This window comes from Mustela erminea, chromosome 14 (genome assembly GCF_009829155.1).
Source record: "Mustela erminea isolate mMusErm1 chromosome 14, mMusErm1.Pri, whole genome shotgun sequence".
Taxonomy (NCBI): Eukaryota; Metazoa; Chordata; class Mammalia; order Carnivora; family Mustelidae; genus Mustela; species Mustela erminea.
The window spans coordinates 79,384,513-79,397,057 of record NC_045627.1 but is presented as its reverse complement, the minus strand read 5'-3'; the positions used below and the strand labels follow the sequence as shown (position 1 = coordinate 79,397,057).

At 45.2% G+C, this 12,545-nt stretch overlaps 1 long non-coding RNA gene across 1 annotated transcript in view; it reads left to right on the top strand.

Annotated features, from left to right (window-relative positions):
• Positions 1-1,051: 1,051 nt before the first annotated feature.
• LOC116573252 overlaps positions 1,052-12,545 on the top strand; it is a 32,471-nt gene continuing 20,977 nt past the window's right edge. The window contains exon 1 of the long non-coding RNA XR_004278672.1: positions 1,052-1,115. This is a non-coding gene — a long non-coding RNA (uncharacterized LOC116573252). The remainder of the gene's footprint in view (positions 1,116-12,545) is intronic.

The following is a 12,545-nucleotide window of genomic DNA, read 5'->3' as shown; positions in this document are numbered from 1 at the left end:
AAGTCCCGGTAGGCGAAAGGTCCCACCCAGCACGATGTTGCAGGAACTTCCCAAGCGGCTGGACTTCCAGGTTGACCTCTGTGTTTTGGTTTGCTGCCACTCCTGAAATGATGAGAACACAATAAATTCCAGTGTATCCCAAGCGTCTTTCTAATGGGCACATTATTCAGTGACTAATAGAATATGGTTCCATCTAATGCTTGTGGTAAAGCCGCTCATGGGTTTCCCTGCTAATTCACCACCATATAAACTGTGATAATTTTAGGCTCGTTTCCATGTTAATTATGACTTGCAAGCACAGGGCTAGAAGTCTGCGGTGAGAAACATGGCCCCTGATCTTGAATGGTAACTGTAAAAAGTCCATTTCTCTGGCAGGTCTAATTTGGGGTGTCTATTATACTGAAGGTGCATTTAAAAAAATAACAGCTTCCACTCTGTATAAAGGCTTAATGGCTTTCTCTGGTCTTTGGATTCGGTCTTCACAATGCAATTTAAAATGCAGTCATAACTTGAATAAGGCACATATTAGAAATCGGTTGTTTTTTTTTCTTTTCACTCCATATGCACACGAGTTCTCATACACCAAGATATATTTTCTCCCAAAACTTTCCCCAGCTTCATCACTTTGTCGGAAAGAGAGAATGAGGATTAGCAAACCTGCTTGGGTAAACTTTGCCTGGTAACTGGCTCTATGCCCGGGGCCGGGATGGGAGGGTGAAGCTACCCCCTGGCCACTCAGGGTCCAGCAGGCGCCCTGCAGAAGTGGGTCACAAAAGGCATTAGGTGACAAGAAGCTCCAAGAAGGAAGGGCCTTGGTTTTCCCAGCCTAAAGATGGCATTGGCATCTCTTTCTAATTAGCATTTCACCTGGTGGGGAGGTCTGGATCCAGACTGGCATTGTCACTTGATTCTGGCAAGTTAATGGCTAATTCTGTGCCTCTGTCCCTCATTTGAAGCTTGGGGTCAATAATAGCACCCATGTTACATTGTATCTGTTGTGAGGCTTGGTGCTAGGTTACCAGGAGGAAAGAATCTAGAACACAGATGAGATGCCCCTCCGGTTTTAGCATCACTGCTACTCTGAACCCAACCAATGAACACTCATTGACATTGAGGTAAGCAGTTCAGAACAAGCTAATGGTAAAAAGTAAAAATGCCTGCCCCCCGCCACCCTGAGATAGCCACCGTTTCTATTCTGGTGGCCATACTTTCACTCATCTCCTACAGAAGAAAAAGATGGCCAGAAATTTTGTTTTATATAAATGGATATTATATGCTTAAAAAAAAAAAAACAAAAACCCTTAAACCTTTATTTTTGATTCTTTTTTCCCAGCCTCCTGCTCTGGGACTATTGATACAAACATTTATGTGCTAACTTTTACATCTTTTTTTTTTTTCAAGATTTTATTTATTTATTTGACAGAGATCACAAGTAGGCAGAGAGACAGGTGGGGTGGGGGGGGTCAAGAGGGGGTGGAGGCAGGCTCCCTGCTGAGCAGAGAGCCCAATGTGGAGCTCTTTTTACATCATTTTTGACGCTCCTGTGATGGATGCAAACCTGTGGAGCCAGAATTGGGAGGCTCGTTTCTTTCCTAAAATGTAGTTACAGTTTTGTATTTCTCTGTTTGTGAGTGTGTGGGCTTTATTTCCTCTTACTTAACAATGTGAACCAGAACTCTCTCTAAATCAACTTGTCATAGTGCTAAGTCACTCTTTTTAATGATTGTAGACTATTTCGTAGTTCTTCTGTTCATTCAACTATTTTGCCATTGGTCGACACTCACTCTGTGTGTGCGTGTGTGTGTGTCTGTCTGTCTGTGTGCACCAAGATCTCATAATAAGAGTACTGGAGTTTTGATTTCTAGTTTCACAGGAATGGGGATGCAAAGTGTTTGGGGTGCTGGATTGAGGGGCCTTGGGAAATAAACAAAGATGGAGACACTATCCCAAAAAGAAGCCAAATCACTCAGTCCAGATTTCTGAGCCAAAAAGTACTGAAATGGGCCCAGATACCTCCAGGGAATGGCAGAGCTGGACTCAAAGCAGGGCTTCTGGCTCACGATCCATTTTGCTCTTTTTCCTCTGCTACATGGACAGAAGAAGTGATATTAAACTTAGTCTTGAAGGATGACCAGAATGCAGAAGGTAGAAAAGAGGGCAAAGGCATTGCATGTCAGGCAAATAACATGGACAAAGGCAGGTTGGTGTAAATGTGCATAGCATTTGAAGGAACAGTACATTTTTCTTACTGCTTGAGCCCGCAGTTTTAGCAACGTGCTGAAGATGGGTGTTGTGAGCAGGTGAGACCAGATGAGTAGGTGGGACAGACCATGTTCAGGTGTTTTGACATTCCTGGGCAGACTGTGGGGAAATATCAGACCTAAGCCAATTTTTATCCCGTGAGTGTTTGCTGGGAGATCACTTGGATAACAGGTGACCCAGCTGAATGATTTATTTCACCAGAGCACTTGGAGCTGCAAGCCAAGGAGACCAAGTAGAAGGCTAGAGGTGGAGACATGGGGACATCCCAAGGGGAAAGGCCATAGCATGATGACCAAATGCTCAAGACACTGACCATCTTGAGCATGCAGTAGGATCTCAACAAATACTGAAAGAAGGGCACTCATAAGGAAAACAAGTAATGGATGGGCAGAAGTCAAGTGTGAATATTGATGCTGAGTCACTGCCAAGTTGCTATGCCCTTGCCTGCGGCAATCACCCAAGAAAGAGATACCATAGTGGCCCTTAGCCTCACTGCTTTGGAAATGTCTCCCCAAACTCTCAAGGATTACCCTGATCTCACATTTATGAAGTAGGATCTGTTACATGAGGGACTATCTTTCATAGCCTTGTGCTCTTGGCAATGAACAAACATCTCAAATTCCTAAGAAGAAAGCAGTGGTTCTATTATGAAATTAATTTTCCACTGACCCAGGTCCTCAAGGCTGTTTGAAAGATAAGTGTTGATTGATGTGCATATGAAGGCTTCCCTCCAGCCTTGCAAAGTACGAAATCTGCAAATCTGCAAGTAGAAAGAGTCTTTCTGGAAAAAATATTAATACTGTACCTCGGTGTTACTGGGTGATTGCTTTTCAACACCTGGGAGGACTTTTAAATGAACAATTCCTATTTATATCTTCCCCTAAATAGCACTGGAACTCCCAGGCATCTTATAAAAGTTTGGAACAGGCCTGCCTTGCTGGGGTCATAACTTGATTAATCATACAGAAAACACAAGCCCAGGCATATTACAATTATAGAGGGATCACGTCCCAGAGGAGCCAGGCACCTGAAATCAGCGAACGTCTAAATCCCGGCAGTGACTCTGAAAACGAGAATGTCAGGGATGAATGTCAGGGACAGTATTGGAATCCACGGCGGGAGGTGAGTTTAGGAGAGACTCGAGACATGAAGGATGAGAGTAGAAGAGTGGAGGGAGCACCTCGGGGATGAGTTTCTACCGCAGCAGGCAGCTCAGAGGGGGGGAGCAGAGAGAACAGAGCAGGGAGCTGAGGACAGAGCAGAAATGCACACGTCGGAACCTCTGGAGGAGGCGAAAACTGGAGAAGACCTTGGAGGTCCTGAGTAAACTCTTTCTGCCTCCTACTCTTACAAACAAGGAAACTCAACCACCAATTCCAACCGTCGCCCCAACGCTCCCTTCCCAGAACCTGCTGTCCTTTCTCCGGGGCTCCCTTCCTGGTTCTCTCTGGGCCTGTGTGAGGGATCACGTGGGGTGGTAGGTGTGCATGGGTTCTGCCTCCTTTTGCCACAAACACTGAAATGAGACTAGAGGTTCTGTGGAACATGGACGCACAAATACTGATTCAAAGGAGGAAGCACATCTTTTGAATCAGATGCAGGGAACTTTTGTTTTGTTTTAGTTTGGTTTTACACATTGGCTTACGAAATTGTGAGAGTGTATAGAGCCTCACGGTCATGGGAGAAATGACAGCTACAGCCTCAACATGTCCCTGTCCTGTGAACATCTTCCTTCACACTGCAGAAGGGACTCTGCCAATGAGATTAAAATTTAGGACTTTAGGGGAGGAGATCATCTTGGATTATTCAGCTGGGCCCCATCTAACCCTAAGTGTTCTTAAAAGCAGAGGATCTTTCTTGGTTACAGAGAGCCAAAGAGATGAAGCCTGAGCAGGAGTTGGCCCAACATTGCTGATTTTGAGGATGGAGGAAGGGGCCACAAACCAAGGAAAGCAGGCAGCCTCTAGAAAGTGGAAAAGGCAAGGAAACAGAGTCTCCGCAGAGCCTCCAAAAGGAACACAGCCCTACTAATACCTTGGCTTTGTCCCAATGAGATCCTTGTAGGACTTTGAACTCCAGAACTGTAAGATGATGAACTCATGTTGTTTAAGCCACTACATATGTGAGAATTGAATGCAGGAGCCACAGAAGACTGCTACATTCACCAACTGGTGGAGACAGAAATCCACCAGGATGAGAATATCCCAGAGGACAGAATGAATCAGAGTCCTACCAAAATGTCATCTTGGGATTTGTCTTGGCCAGCTCAGGTGGTTATAACAAAATACCATAGGCTGGGTGGCTTAAAGAGCAGACATCAATTTCTCATGGACAGGCAATCTGGAGTACAAGATCAAGGTGTTGGCAGATTGGTTCCTGTGGAGAGCCCTTTTCCTGGGCTTGCAGATGCTCACTCTCTTGCTGTTTTCACTTGGTGGAGAGAGAACGCTGGTCTCTTCCTCTTCTTATCCCGTCATGGGGATACTGTCCCATCATAGGGTCCCACCCTCATGGCCTCATCCAAACCTAATCACATCCCAAAGGCCTCACCTCCAAATCCCATCACACTGGGGGTTAAGGCTTCAATATATAAATGAGGGAGTGAGGGTGTGGGGTGGGACCACAAACATCCAGTCCATAGCAAGACATTTGAAACATTGATGGCAAAGATGAAAAGCAGCACAAAATAGAACCATTATTTAAATCTTAGGTCAGCTAATTTCCCTCAGAGGTAGGCATTAAATGTGATTACAACCGGTCTAATAAAAATCTCTCTGAAACATGTGGTTTTCATAGGATGGGGATATGCTTTTAACTGACTGCCTGCTCTTGGGGAGATGTGTGTATCCTGGGAGGCTCGCAGTCTGTTATGGCCGAAGATATGTGTGACGACACAAAGGGTGTATGGGCTGGTCATCAGGATGAGGGGAGGATCAAGAAATGAAACTTGATCCAACCCGACGAAGTTCCACCTAGATTGTCCTGTCGGTGGTTGTGGGCATTTAAATACACAATAGTGACTGCCACTAACACAACCCTGGATTTCGGCTGCTTAACTCAACTGAAGTTGATTTCTTACTTACGCCATGATTCTGTCAATTAACCAACTGTCAGTTGGGCAGTTGACTTTCTGCATGATGATCCAGGAACCTAGACCCTTCCCATCTTGTGACTCTGTTCTTACCTCGGGCCTTGGAGTACTTCATGTTTGACCACAGTCCGTGGGGGAGGATGGTGGAGAAGACACCCAAGCTCCTAACCCTAACCATCATGGCCCCAAGGGATGTGTTATTCCACTCACATTCCACTGGTAACAATCAGTCATTTTGCCTTACCTTGGTACAAGAGGGATTCGGTCATATCTCTGGATATGTCTCCAACTAAGTAAAGGGGAACAGAAATCTTTATGGCAACAGCTAGCCACTTCAGCCACTGTGTCCAACACATTGTGTGCTTTTAAGAGTCAGTCATCTAGACTTGGGAAATGTACTGAGATTGGATAATTGTGTTCTGATAAATCTGTCCCGCTGGAAGTTGCAGGAAAAGATCACCATTTCCTGGGGCAGGGGAGGTGTGTGTTTTCCCCATCAGGTAATAGATATTCACACTCTCAGTCACCCTGAAAGAGGCTGCTGCTTGCTGCTCCTCAAACCAAAGACACAGAGAAACATCCGTCTCCCTTTGGGCTTTCCCAGTTGGGTCTGGACTAAGGTGCAGATATGATTTTTATTTTAATGGTATAAGAGTGAGTTCTGTCAAGCGCAGAGAGGTCAGGAACAGCAAGCTAACCTCTTGCAAGTGGCCAAGGGATTTGATGTAGACTCTGAGACTTGAGACATGCTTCTGTGCAGGAGTGGTTACGGCTGTTGCTTCCTCCCCTTTTCTCCAAACTATTAGCCACATCACAATAAAAGTTGTGAAATGGAGGCGCCTGGGTGGCTCAGTGTGTTAAAGCCTCTGTCTTCAGCTCAGGTCATAATCCCAAGGTCCTGGGATGAAGCCCTGCATTGGGCCCTGCTTCCCCCCACCCCTCTCTCTGCCTGCCTCTGTCAGAAGTCAAGTGTGATCTCTTGTGATCTCTGTGATCACAGTGCCTGCTTGTGATCTCTGTCTGCCAAATGAATAAATAAATAAATCTTAAAAAAAAAAAAAAAAGTTGTGAAATGGGGCACCCGGGTGGCTCAGTCTGGATTTCGGCTCAGGTCATGATCTCAGTGTCGTGAGACTGAGTCCCATCATAGGCTCTGGCTCCGTGCTCAGAGGAGAGTCTGCTTCTCTCCTTCTCCCTCTGCCTCTCCCCTCACTTGTGCTCTCTCTCTCTCTCTCTCTCTCAAATAAATAAATCTTTCTTAAAAAGTTGCAAAATGGCACACCCCTATTGTGTAAATTAAAGGAAGGGCCTTTGTTATGGGCCAAACTGTGCTCCTCCAGAATTCATCTTCTGGAATCCTAACCCTCAATATCTCAGAATGTGACTTTATTTGGAAATAGGGTCTTTAAAGAGGCAATGAAGCTGTAATAAGTTCACCAAGATAAACCCTACTCCACTCTAACTGGTGTCCTCATAAGAACAGGAGATTAGGACACAGACACACACACAGAGAAGACCATGTGAACATACAGGAAGGAGACAAGGCACCTAAGTCAAGGAGAGAGGCCTCAGAAGAAACCACCTCTGGCAACACCTTGATCTCAGGTTTTTAACCTCCAGAACTATGAGCCAGTGCATTTCTGTTGGTTCAGCCTCCCAGTCTTTGTTTCAGCAACACTCAGAAACTCATACTGCCTGGTTCACACTTGGAGCAGAACACAAGGGGAGGGCAGGACACAATCCCAAGGGCTGTAGTGCTGGTGTCAGGGTGATCATGGGGAGAGGCAAGAGACACCCAGTGAGCTGGGACAATGTCATGCGTAGCAGGAAGAGTGGGAAGATGCTAGATTGAGAGGCCAGGCAGGTGAACAGGAATGAGCTGCTCCTGAGAACACATAGAACTCATGGAGCTTACTGTGAGACTGAGTCCTTCTATGGCCTCGGGCCCTCAAGTCTTCCTGATATGTCATATTGGTGGATGTACAGGGGATTGCTTTTGGAAGTTCAAACTGGTGAAGCCAAGCCTCATGCAAGTTGTAAAAGAATGAATGTTCTTGAGCGGCTTCAAGGAGACTGACAGTATAGTCTGAATCCTCAACTTCTCCTCTTCCTATGTGTGTGTTCTTTACTTAAGCTCCACGAACTTGGTTTTCTCATCTGTAAAATGTTGACAATAATTTTTGCTTGAATATAATAATATAACATAGTCCTCTCATTAGCCTTAAATGCAATGTTGTAAGACTCTAAGTACGGGCTTGACATACATTATGTGCTCAGTAAAAGATAGCTGCTGTGTTTATTACAGAAAAACACTCACGGGGTGCCTGGGTGGCTCAGTGGATTAGGCCTCTGCCTTCGCTCAGGTCATGATCTCAGGGTCCTGGGATCGAGCCACACATCGGTCTCTCTGCTCACTGGGGACCCTGCTTCCCTGCCCCCTTGCCTGCCTCTCTGCCTACTTGTGATATCTGTCAAATAAATAAATAAAATCTTGGGGCGCCTGAGTGGCTCAGTGGGTTAAGCCTCTGCCTGTGGCTCAGGTCATGATCTCAGGGTCCTGGGATCAAATCCCACATCCGGCTCTCTGCTCAGCAGAGAGCCTGCTTCCCCTCTCTCTCTGCCTGCCTCTCTGCCTACTTGTAATCTCTCTCTCTGTCAAATAAATAAATAAAATATTTTTTTAAAAATAAATAAATATATAAAATCTTAAAAAAGAAAAAAAAATTCACTCATGAGAAGAACACAGTCCCTGAAGCCTGGGCACATTTCTGAAGATCAGAAGAGATTTGTAGGAAGGACATTGGCCATTTGTGTTTTGGGGAGAAATCTGGCTAGCTCTTTGACAAATCTGGCCCTGCTTGGACCCCTTTTGCAATGAAAATGACTTCGGAAAGGAAGGAAGAAGGTAGAGCTATACAAAGATCCATGGTCCCCTTCTTTTATTTTTAAAAATTATTTACTTATTTATTTATTTTAGGGAGAGAGAGGGTGTGGGGAGTGAGGGGCCAAGAGGGAGGAAGAGAGAAAAACTCAAGCAGACTCCCCACTGAGCACAGAGCATGACACGGGGCTCAAAGCAGGACTCAATCTCATGACCGTGAGATCATGACCTGAGCTGAAATCAAGAGTCGGATATATAACTGACCGAGCCCCCAAGCAGGCACCCCTCCTTTTCTATCTCAAATACCAATTTTATGACTACAGGTCCAAATTTGGGCACCATCATCCCACTAAAATCATTTGGCAGCATGCTCCTAGATTCTGTTTCTCATGGTTTTCATCTTTTCTAAAGAAGAGGCTATGCAGTGGGACATGAGTGTATTAGCCATTAGCAGGAAGAGCATTCTTGAAGCTGGCTCCTAGAAGGAGAGTTGCCCAGCATGGCTAGCTGTCTATACTGTTTACTGTGTCTAGGATACATAGTGATACATGAGAATAAAAGGTGCATTCTGTGGGGAGGGGTTAGTATTTAGTGTCTGAGCATAGAAGCGTTAATCAGTACGTATTCAATTCTTTGTTGAATTCCCTGTCATCTCCTCCCTCCATCTCAAAACTCAAGGCCTGCAGTGTTGGTGCCTTTTGCTCTTGAAACTGATGGCATTCCGGAAACTTTTAGAAAATTTGGAACAGAATCCCTGACATGTACACTGAACTGGTCTGTGCCTGATTATACAGACAGCCATATCTCGCAGATGCCACTGGGATCACAACATTCTGTTATGAAATCAGACTTTCAAGGAGTTGGAGTCAAGTGGCAAAGTCAGTGGCTGTCAACAGCTCAAGTGCAGACCTGAGTGAGCACAGTTTAATGGGGCTGAGGGGGTGGGGGGAGGTGGTTCTGGGTAGTCTCTCATGGCCCCATCTGGGATGGGGGGGAAGGACGAAGGAGAAGGAGCCAGGAGGCCAGGACGGTGGGAAAGAAGGGCTTTCTTTCTGGGGCTGAGCCTCTAAGTCACCCACCTTACTTTCTGGGCTCTGACCCTGTGCTCAGTCTGATGTCTCAGCTTCCGTCTTGTTCCCAGAGTCGCTGACTTGGTCATCTGTTCTATCTCCTCAGGCCTGGGACCGCCTTCCATCTTCTTCCCACTCTGCCCTTGGACTTTCACCCAGAGAGAGGGCTGGGTGGGGTCAATAAAATGTGCAGAAGTATCCAATTGGCTACCAAGTTGAAGGCCACAAGTGACCACACAGTAGACATGTGACAAATGTTCTATTTCATCAACTTTGAGAGTGGGCATTGTTTTTATCCTCATTCTCGAGATAGGTGAACTAAGATTGAGAAATTCTAAATGACTTACCTAAAGTCACACAGCCTGTGCATGGTAGGAATTCCAATTCAGGACTGTTTGAGTCCAAAGCTTGTTTTATTTTTCATACTACAGTTATCCTCCATTCAGAAAGGGGAGAATGTGAGAATCTTCGGAGGAGATATTTTAGGAAACTGGTGTGTGTGTGTGTGTGTGTGTTCCTATGTGTGTGTGTGCAGATATGTGCGCACACATGCTTCTGTGTTTTAGGGACGGAGGGGAGAAAATAGGAGATAGGAGATGAAGTTGGAGAGATAAATAAGGATGAAACTGAGGAGGATTTTGAATGGCAAGTGCAAGAGTTTGAATTTCATTCTGCACGACATGCCCATATAGGAGGGAGTACCAAATCTTGTGAGGAGAGGAGGGCCCAGGTTTCTGGAGGACCTTGCTGTTCAGCTCTTCAGGGATGGAGGGACAGACACAGGAGAGGCTTGAGACACCATGGTGGGTATCTAACCCCTCAATCTCCCAGCCAACACTCTCTCTCTCTAAGTGCTAGTCTCCGCTCTTCATCAGGACTGTTGATTCCTTGATGAGAGAAACTGCCTCATACTTTTTCACATCCCCCATAAACCTTAGGATGATGCTGAGCACACACAGGGACCCAATGAACACTTGTCAAAATAATGCATGTGATAATTCTTCTTCCCTTATGAGCACATCATAAGCTGTTGTCATACATACACACGTTACATATGAATCCTGAGAGAAGGAAGGTGATAAATCTTTTATAAGGAAAAATTTCCTTCTGTGCACTGACAGTTGTTAATCCTTTAGCAAATGTGTCCTAAGTAAGCTTGGAGATTTCCCAGTCCTCAAAATAAGGAATATCAGGGAAGTTTTGCTGTAAAGTCTTGTTTTGCTTTTTTGTTTTGCTTTTATTTCATTGTTTTATTTTTTCTGTTTCATACTAAATGAAGATCTTTGATAAATGCTGTAAAAACCCAGTGAAATCTTGGCTCCTTACCCCAACTCTGTTGCCTTCAAGTAGAATTTTATAACAAACACGCTGCTGAATGCATGCATAAGTGCCAAATTCCAGAATCTGCTTACTATCTCTAAATTTTCACCACTGAGATTCAACTTACTGGGAACCTGGTTATCTTAAACACACTTAGAAAGAAAATCTCGAGTTTATTTTATTTATTTATATAATTCAACTTTATTTCTATCCCAGTTCAATCCCGTCAAGGATTTGAGGGTTTATGGCAAAAACACAATGAACTGGTAACCTAAAAGTCAAATTTAAAAATCGGACCAAGGATAAGTAGAAATTGAAACAGACAATCATACCCAGGAGAAATATTGAATGCAAATATCTAGGCTCCAAGAGACTGCATTGGAGATTGCAAAATGGCAGCCTTTGTGAAAACTCAGCTGATGTTGCATTAAATTAGGTCCACATGGTGTGCAAAATCAGTGGGAGGAGGACTATCACAGTACAAAAGGATTTGGGAGCTCTGCCTAACAAACACAATGTATGGACTTTGTTCCGTCCAGCTACAAAACCTATTTGGCTTTGGGCTTGGAAATTCTGAATATACATTAAGAATTTGAGGACATAAAGGGCTTCACTGTTAATCTTCCGAGGTCACAACAATGGCATCCATACAGGTAAAACCCAGAGATAGCTAAGTAGGATAGGTAAATAAGATCAGCAAAATAGACAATTTTTGAACCTAAATGATGGCTGTATGAGGGTTCATTATACCTCTCTTTTTTTGTGTTTGGGATTTTTCCATAATTAATATTAAAAAAATTAAACTATGACTCCCTTGAGATAGGTTGTAGACTTTTTTTTTTTTTAAAGATTCCATCCATTTGACAGAGATCACAAGCAGCAGAGAGGCAGGCAGAGAGAGAGAGAGAGGAGGAAGCAGGCTCCCTGCTGAGCAGACAGCCCGATGCGGGGCTCGATCCCAGAACCCTGGGATCACGACCCGAGCCGAAGGCAGAGGCTTTAACCCACCGAGCACCCAGGGGCCACCCAGGGGCCCCAGGTTGTAGACTTTTTAACCTAACACGGTCTCGATCCCTCACCTTCCTTACCGGCTTACCCCAGTTATCACAGACTCAGCCTCTTTCTTCATAATCACCTGCCCAGCCCACCTTGTTAACGCTAATTAAGATTCCCATAGGCAGATCAAAAAGGGAGACATGATCCATTGTTGAAGAGGAAGAAATATATTTCCCAACTGGGAAGGACTTAACTAGCACTTCACAGTAGGAGAAATTTCTTCCCCAGAGTTTCCTGGGGGCCAGAGTGATGTTGACAGTGTCGTGGATAGCAACATGTCTCCACCAGCGTCCCGGAGGACCCAGTCCCACACCCCCACTTTGGGGACCAGTGAGTACACAGATCCAGGACTGGCCATGCCTTGATGCTGGCACCCCTGAGCAAAGGTCAATTGGAAGGGACCAAATCACCTCTCAGGAGAGCATTTCCGCGTGGACCCAAAGTGACAGGATCTGGGTCTGTAGCTCCTTGATGGGCTGGCGGGGTCTAAGGAAAGAATGTGGTATACTGGGGACTTGAGAAGAGTGGACGGGGGGCACATTCATCAAACAACCCTCTGTAAGAGCCACTCATTGTTCTGGGATGACTAGTGGTCCCCAAAAGATGTGTTCAAGTCCTAAGCCCTATTTCTGAAGGTGACATCATCTGGAAACCAGGTCTTTGCAGATGCCCTCAAGTTAGGACGAGGTCATACTGGAGTGGGGGGCCCCTGACCAATCATTGGTGGCCTCATTGTTGAGGGTAATTTGGACACAGGGATGTGCACACAGGAAGAAAACCATGTGACGACAGAGGCAGAGATTGGAAGGATGTGTCTACAAGCCAGGGAATGCCCACAGCCACCAGGAGCTAGGAGAGACATCAA